This window comes from Crinia signifera, chromosome 6, assembly GCF_055691185.1.
Source record: "Crinia signifera chromosome 6, ASM5569118v1, whole genome shotgun sequence".
Classification (NCBI taxonomy): Eukaryota; Metazoa; Chordata; class Amphibia; order Anura; family Myobatrachidae; genus Crinia; species Crinia signifera.
In genome coordinates this window covers 157,740,293-157,746,581 of record NC_139222.1, presented here as the reverse complement: position 1 = coordinate 157,746,581, position 6,289 = coordinate 157,740,293, and positions in this window count along the sequence as shown.

Genomic DNA, 6,289 nt, shown 5'->3' with positions numbered 1-6,289 from the left:
AAAGAATTCGGAAATATACGCACCAACCAGAATAACCTCCAATGGCTCTTATTCTGATTCACTTGTAAAGGCAAATTCCTTTGAAAATGGACAAAACCATGTGCACAAGCAGGGGGCAGATGTTACATGTGCCGAGAGATTTAGATGAGTTATTTTGTTTCTGTGTAGGGAAAATACGGACTGCTTTATTTTTTACACAGCAATATAGATCTCACTTTGAAGTAAACCACCACCCAAATCTAACTCTCTCTGCACAAGTTACATCTGCCCCACCTGCAGTGCACATGGTTTTGTCCATTGAGAAAGAATTTGCCTTTGCGAGTAAACCAGAATAAGGGCCAATGTCTCTCACCCCTTGTGAAAAAAGAACAGCTATGCCTTACTCCATTCCCAGTATGTAGTGATGGAATTGCATGTAATTACACATTTCTTAGTATGTGATTGTTTGCTACACGTGATTACACCCTCTTGGGATCCCACTTTATATAAAAGAGACTTCCACAGGAATATGAATGCAAACGTCATATAAAGGATAATTGAAACTATTGTTCTTTACTTTGCCACTTGTGGATTATGTATTTTACATAAAAAGTCATAGACTATATTCAGATGACAAATTAACTTTACTACATATTAAAACATAGTCTAAAGTAATAACATTTAAGTAGCAAATTCCTATTGCTCTTCCCTAAAGTTGTACACTGTCGCAGTTGTACCACTAGATGTCAGCTTTATCCAATTTATACATCTCGGAAGATTAACTAGAATAATCTTTAATCTATGTAAAGGATTGAACAACTGTGATATGCTTTAATCCCAGATCCCCACTCCAGTCTGACTGAGCACTCTGCAGTGTGATACTGCTTTGTAGTGACACTTGCATGATGGTGTGTTTTGCACTATTTTGCTCACTTATTCCTGTCCTAGTTATGCAGCCTATATACACTATATACAACATGTCATGTTTACTCTCTTGGCTTTGTGTCAACTTGGCTCTTTCTGATGTATTATTTGTCTGATGCCATCTGAATGTAGATGCTCGTGGGTATTTTACGTGGTAGACACTTTACTAATTTTGAAGGTGGCATGGGTGTGCCCCCCCTCTACCCCCTAAAAAGGTTTAAAAATAACACTCAGTTGGCCCCGATCCAACATAAGATCAGACAAACACCTGTTTTCTATGAAGCCATCTTATGTTCTCACCCTTCTCTTTTTTACTTCACATTTTTAAGATTCCATTTGATGTGTGTCCAAGAACTTGAATGTAGGAGGGATGAACACAAACAAATTGTTTTAAATCTTTAAAACCCTTTTCAAAGACAGAGTAAGAATTCTATAATTCCATAATACATTAAAGATAATAAATGCATAGACTCATGAAATCTATAGGTTTGGCTGTTGTCTCCATCTAGGATTAGTTAAGTATACTTGTATAGAATATACTTGTTTCTGTGTGTGCGCGATAGTCAGGAATGAAAATAGAGTGCTGATACATTCGATTTTATTAGGGTATTTGCTGTTGGAATTTCATAGAGATTTTAGCTTAATTATGGGTTTCATTTCAGTGGCACTTTGTTATTTATATTTATTATGTTAGCGTGTTTGGTATAAACATGATCTCCAGGTTTTGCTATAGTTTCTACTGCTGCTCGGTTATTCCAGTTACGTGATTTGTGACATGGTGCTGGTGTTCCTTCACCTCCATCGGCTTTCTGGTCTTACAAGTCTCAGCGATGGCTATGCAATGCATTATGTGACACTGCCTTTCAGTTTATATACATTGTTCTGTCCCTTGTTGCAAGAGCTCTAGTAACAGTTGTGTTGCTAGTTGATTGTAATATGCATTTATTAGTGGCAGTCCTTGATAAAGGATCTTCATGGGTATTGAAACAGCTGTTGGCTCTACTGTTGCCACAAATTCTTTAAAATGTATATTTATGCGGTAGTGTAATGTGTTGGTATGTAGTCCTTAGGGTCCTCACCTTAAGAACTGTTTCAGAAGGACATCTGCAAGTGATCGTTCAGTGATGTGATGCAAATTCTTACAAAGCCTAAATATTTTCTCATAAAGGTAACAGAAGGGAGTGTATGTTTACTTCTGTCCCTCTCTGTACACCAAGCAACTTAACTAGAGCGAGACAGCCCTTCTCGGAGTAGAAGGAAAGATCATCGCTGAAGCCCTTGGCCAGAGATCTGGTGTCTTAGCTGTATGTGTCCACACCCTAGGTAACACTGCAGTCCTAAACCGAAGTATAGTCCACTGGTGCCTGGAAGGACAAGTGTTATGAAGGAAATGTAAGCTCTCAAGAGCAGGGCCCACTTTAGAGATGGCCACTGAGATGTCTCAAATGACTCAAATCATTTAGAAGATTGAATGAGTCGAATCAATCAGAGACTAGTGAGTTGAGACAGCCTCTTTCCCAGTCAGTCACAGCATAGGGAAGTAGAGGTTACAGTCAGTTACTCAGGTCACTCAGGGGTAGATTTATTAATCTTGGAGAAGTGATAAAGTGTCTGGATTTTATCACCGGCCAGTCAGCTCCTACCTGTCATTTTTTAAACCAAGCCTGTAACTTCACAGGTAGGAGCTGATTGGCCAGTGATAAAAACCAGAAACTTTATCACTTTGCCTTAATGTATTTGTGCTGCAGCAGCTTTGGGAGTTGGGACTTAGGAGAGTCACTGATCCAGCCTGTGTCAGTGAATCAATGAGTTGAGATGGTGTACAAGTCTGCAGGGGAAGGATCTCTGACTCCCTGTGCTGCCTGTGACTCAGTGAGTTTAGACAGTGCATACTCAGAGATGGATCAGATTTATTCAGCAGTCTGCTCATGAGCCTTCTGCTCTGTGTGTGAGGTGTCTGCTGCTGTGCTGGGAAAACCCTAACAAACAATGGCCCAGTACATATAAGGACAATGGACATGGGAGACAGTTCAGTGTACTGCTGTGCTACTGTGTTTTTTCCCCTTCAATAAAATAGAGATCTGTGGTGCTATGTTTCAGTGTCCATGTTGACTGTATCGACATTCGGGACAGTTTAAAAAAAAAAAAAAAAAACACGTCGACCTTTTTACTGTGGACCTAACCCATATAGACCTAATTACCCTGTTGACCTAGACTCATGTCTACCTAGACTCATGTCAACCTAGACTCATGTCGACCTAATGGTGTCGACCAACATACTGGTGACCTAATGATCCACACCCAGCCCTACACACGAGTGAAATGGAAAGTGATCAGGGGAAGTATGGAGGCCAGGAAGCTACTTCGTACTGGAAACCCAAAATGACGCCTGACCTATACCCCCTTTACATTGCAAATGCCAGTTCATACCTGGGATTTGGACACGGGTCCATCCTGGGAGCGAGCTGGCATTTGTGAGGTGAAGCTCTCACAGCGATCGGTGGCGCGTCCCCGGGGAAGAGGCAGCACTTGGAGCTGATGCTGCCCCCTACCTATAGTGTGCACAGGACCTGGGAACTTGGTAGTGTAAGTTGTAATAATGAACAGATGATTTTTCCTCGCTACATGCTTCTCATTTGTCTCATTACTTCTTCGTTGCCTCGCTGTTGTTGCTTCAAGATGTTTTCACAATAATAGCACTTGCAGTACCCTGGTAGAAATGTGATGAATTGACTTGTTGGGAAGATGGCATTCTATGCAGAGGCAGCACTGAGGTTGGTGACACCTGGTGCTTCTAATCGTCCCCATCTCAAATGGGGTGTGACTTCCTGGAAAGGGTGACATACTGTAGCTCAGGGGTCTTCAACCCATGGCCCGCGGGCCACGAGTGGCCCGCGGAGCTGATCTCAGTGGCCCCCTGCCCGCCATGCACAGGATTTTTTTTTTTTTTTTTGAAGTAAAAGAAAATGCTGCCGAGGGAGGCAGTGTAATGGAGTCCCCTTGGGTGCCGCCTACCCGATTTCCATTGGCTGCAGGCACGGCAGAGGAGTGGATCCAGCGCGGCTGAGGGAGGAGGAGGCACGTCTGGTCACGAGCTGGGGAGTTGGGACCCGGCGAAGCTGCGGGAGGAGGAGACGCAGCTGGCGGGAGCAGGGGACCCAGCACTGAAACTGCAGGAGGAGGAGGCACAGCTGGCGGAGGGGACCCGGCGAAACTGCAGGAGGAGGCATGGATGGTGGAAGCAGGTGACCCGTCAATGCTGCAGGATGAGGAAGTACATCTGGCGGGAGCAGGGGACCTGGCAAAGCTGCAGGCATTACTGGGGGCATTGTGTGTGGGGCATTACTGGGGGCATTGTGTGTGAGGGGCACTGCTGGGGCATTGTGTGTGAGGGGCACTGCTGGGGCATTGTGTGTGAGGGGCACTGCTGGGGCATTGTGTGAGGGGCACTGCTGGAGCATTGTGTGAGGGGCACTGCTGGGGCATTGTGTGTGAGGGGCACTGCTGGGGCATTGTGTGTGAGGGGCACTGCTGGGGCATTGTGTGTGAGGGGCACTGCTGGGGCATTGTGTGAGGGGCACTGCTGGGGCATTAGGTGAGGGGCACTGCTGGGGCATTAGGTGAGGGGCACTGCTGGGGCATCATATGTATAAGCAGGAGTACTGCTGGCATTATGGTCTGTAGCATAATGGGCATCAGTGTGGGGCATAATGTGCAATGGGCATAATTTTGTGTGGATTCATGTGTAATGGGCATCACGGTGCGGCATAATGTGTAATGGGCATTATGGTGTATGACATAATGTACAACAGGTATTACGGTGTGTGGCATAATGTCTAATGGACACTATGGTGTGATGTACAATGTGTAATGGGCATTACGGATCAACAGTGTAACAGTGTATATTGAGTTAAGTAGCCTTTCATTGTTTGGGTTTGATCTGTGAGGCATACTATTTCACTGTGTGGGCCTTCATGTTTAGATGTCATTGTGCAGCCTTCAGTCAACTTAAGCGTGTGAGGACAACGACCATTCCTGCGGTAACCAATGTCTGGTCATGCAGGTTGCAAAAGAGGTGTTAGGTAATTGTTTTCCTGCTAGTTCACACTCGTTATAATTAGACCACGCCCCTTATAATTAGGTCACACCCGGTTTTGGGAGCGCGCCTACGGCGCGTGCAATTTATTCAATATCAAATTATATAGGGGGGGGGGGGGGGCACATATTTTACTGTTTGCACTGGAACCCAAATTGGCTGCTGATAACTATTAGGGTGTGTGTGTGTGTGTGTGTGTGTGTGTGGGGGGGGGGGGGGGGGGGGTTATGTGCTGAGTATGGGCGGCTGTGCCAACTATCTCTGAAGGACTGTGCTGACGTTATAGGGAAGCTGTGATTCTATGGGGCTGTCCGAAATTCCGTAGGCGATTTTAGTGGCCCTCGGGCTTCACTGGATTTTTTTAGGTGGCCCACGCTGTCTTAAAGGTTGAAGACCCCTGCTGTAGCTGTTCCACTTGGTCTCACAGAAGCCCCCATTCCACATCACTCTGGGGGGTGTGCCCAGCATCCCTGGAGATTCTTACTGTGCTATCACTGTGTAGTAGTTTACATTTCGGTGACACCCCCACTGTGCTATTCAGCACCTTAGCAGTCGGGATTCCAGCACTGGCATTCCAATTGATGTCAGGATTCTGGTGCCAGTCTCCCGGCAGTAGTCGGTATGTCAGTATTATGATAGCTGGGATTTTGAAGCTTTCCATTCCACACAAGCCTTCACTTCATCTCCTCTTGGTACCTTCAAACAAAAGAACAAGACAGCAAACTACAAATCATGGTATAGCCAGCACAGTCTCCAGATTTGAACACCATTGAGCTAATATGAAATGAAAGCAAAGCAAACTGCAAGTGCAAGTGCAATACATTTGTGGGAACTTCTGCAACAGTGCCGACTAGAACTGCCAAAACAAAAGGCCTGATTCAGACCTGTTTGCAGCCTAGCAAATTGGTAAAAGTCATCTCCCCCCCCCCCCCCCCTGCATTTGCATGCAAGCGGATGTGTACACTTACACATCCCATTGCATGCTGCCAAACGGAGGAGAAATCATTTCATTGTTGCTGACCATTATTTCTGCAGCCTTTGATCTGAAAAGTAAGTCAACTCTTCAGATGGCCGCTGATCTCCGAATTTAGGGCAGGTGCTGATGTCATGTGATATGATATGAAGATGTTCGCACAGGGGGTTTGCAGATGTGCATATTCGCGCATGAGAAAGCGGGGCCTACTTCGGACCGGAACTATCTGGGCTGAATTAGCCCCAAAGTGTGAATTCTAATGTAGAAAGAATACCACAAGTGTGTCCAGTGGTTATACCTGCAGAAGGTGGGTATGT